The sequence below is a fragment of the Heterocephalus glaber genome, unplaced genomic scaffold, assembly GCF_053883595.1.
Source record: "Heterocephalus glaber isolate CG9 unplaced genomic scaffold, H.glaber_assembly_v1.0 deba00001666, whole genome shotgun sequence".
Taxonomy (NCBI): domain Eukaryota; kingdom Metazoa; phylum Chordata; class Mammalia; order Rodentia; family Bathyergidae; genus Heterocephalus; species Heterocephalus glaber.
The window spans coordinates 13,216,179-13,218,627 of NW_028258406.1; positions in this window are offsets into that span (position 1 = coordinate 13,216,179).

Sequence of the window (2,449 nt, forward strand, 5' to 3'; positions counted from 1 at the left end):
CAGCCTCTATAATTGCATATACCAGGGATGGCAAACTTTTTAGAGCTTTAGATGATAAACAGCCTGCTGAGGCATGTGTGCCATAGGCTCACCACCACTGATCTATACTTTAAAATATCTATAATTTATCCAGTAAATGTTCATCTATCTATCCATCATATGGGTTCATTTTCTCTAGAGAATACATGTGTTAATTCTAATCTTTCTCATCCTCTCTTCTCCAAAGGACTGGAAGGTAATTAAAGCATTCTTGAGCATTCCCAGCCCTGCCTCTTACTAGCTGTGTGATCTTGAGCAAGTTGCAAGTATTTCTGTGCCTCTGTTTGCTCAACTGTTAAATACATGTGAAAAGACTATATGCTGCTAAATTGGTAGGAAGGTGAAGTGAGGATGTGTCAGCCACACACAGGAAACATTAAGCTTGTTGAGTTGGTATTACAGACTATTGGTTTGGTGTGATAGACTTATAACGATGTTCATGTGTATACTGGTATGTGAGAAGTGTGGGAGCATTGTGGAATGCCCTTTATGGTGTTCTTGAATCACTTTTTCTAGTTTTTCTGAAGGACTGTGGCAAGTGAGAATGGAAAGCAGGTGGGCATTGAAAGTAGGTAAACCTAACCTCAAATCCTTGCTCTTCCATCAATATTGATGGGGAGGTGCTCAGAAAAGAAATGTTTCATATAGTTCAACAGGCTGATGACCTGGAGAAAAAATAGGACCGGAAGAAGCAAACCAGCTCAGTGATGAATGCTCTAAAATTAGAGTCTATGGTGCAGGTATTGTATTTCTTTAGAATATTAATACACAAATACATGTCTGGGATTTCACTGGAAAATTAGAAAGGGAAGGGAAGAGTCTGCATCTGAAAAGTATTTTGAATATCTTAAGTAATTGAAGTAAACAGCTTAAAAATGAATTTGTTATGTTCAGGACCAGATTTATGACAAATTCATAAATTTTAGGTCATTTTTATTGTGGCAGATAGGAAGCCTCAGAGGATTCTTGTGTCCTGAAGAGTTGTTTGCCAAAATATTTTCCAGGATCTTCAAGCTGAGGAGGAGCACAGAGAATGGTGCTTCCAATCTACCCTGTTTAAGACATTGTGACCTGCTCAAGATCACTTAGTGGCTAAGCAAGGACTAAAACCAGTCAACCAGTTATTGGACTATCATTGTGTTGTTCTCCTGCCAGCAAGTTTTATAACTTAGACTTGTGCTTATCAGACTGTGATTTAGGGAACACTTATTCTCAAGAAATGTTTATAATTTTCTATACTGAATGTATTTCAGGGATGAATAAGTGTAAGAGATACCAGTTAATCCCAGATTTTTAAAAATACAGGCATTCTTAATGCCTTTAAGAGGTTAATAGGTATTATGTGCTGTGGTTAAGGGGTACTGCCTACTGTAGGAGGAAATTATAAGCAGTATTTCATACATTTGTGTGACCATAGAACACTTTTTTTAGTGGAGAATTTATGATATTTTGTGATATACTAGTTCTTTGGATCATATTTTGGGAATTATGGAAGGTTGATTATATTGATGGACCTATCACTTGTTTCTGGGCTCAGACATGTGCCTGTTAGCAAGCACAGGCTGGGAAAATCATTGTATTTTGAGGCTTACACTCATGTTGCCCTTTGAAATAATGACTCTTAATCTCCAACTTCCCTTATTTCTTCATCATAACCGTGAGTACATGCTAGGGCTAGCTGGTTGGAAGACATATAAAAGACAGTTGAATTGTGGCACCTGGGGTCATTAGGGACCATCTTGACCCAAACCAATCATCACCAGAAATGAAAGTCCCAGCCAGTAGCCAACTTACCTAGGAAACATGCTGTAGGGTCCATCTAAATCAGGGCAAATTTTCAACTTAAATCATCAACCTATGAGTTTATAGGCCAAATAAGTGATAGTTGTTTCAAGCCAGTAGGTTTTGAGTGACTTGGATTATACAGCATTATATGTGGCAATAGAAATATATGATATAGAACTTGGGATGGAAACTTACATAAAATCAGTGGAATGTCCACATTCTGATCCCAACTATTCATTTTATTGCCAGATACAAACACATTGGCCCTGCTCCTAAGATCCTTAAAATCTCATCTAATCATAGCTTTAGGCCAAAGGGCCTGGATCTCATGTCCCAGTATGGCTCCTCAGATTTAGTTCCTTTGAATGGAACATCTATGAATGAAAAGGACAAACCCCAAACATAATGCAATAAGGTAATAAAAGACAGAATTGTAGCTGTAGACAATCTCATTCAAAAGAGGAAGAACAGAAAACTTATAGCATTACTGAAATGTAGCTGTGAAAATGTGATCAGGACCTCCTATTTCATTAGAGGAAGAGTCCTTGATTCAGCCTATGTTCTGCTCCCTCAAAGTGACTCCCATTTTCTATGGTTCCATGTTCTCCCATCTGGCATGCCCTTA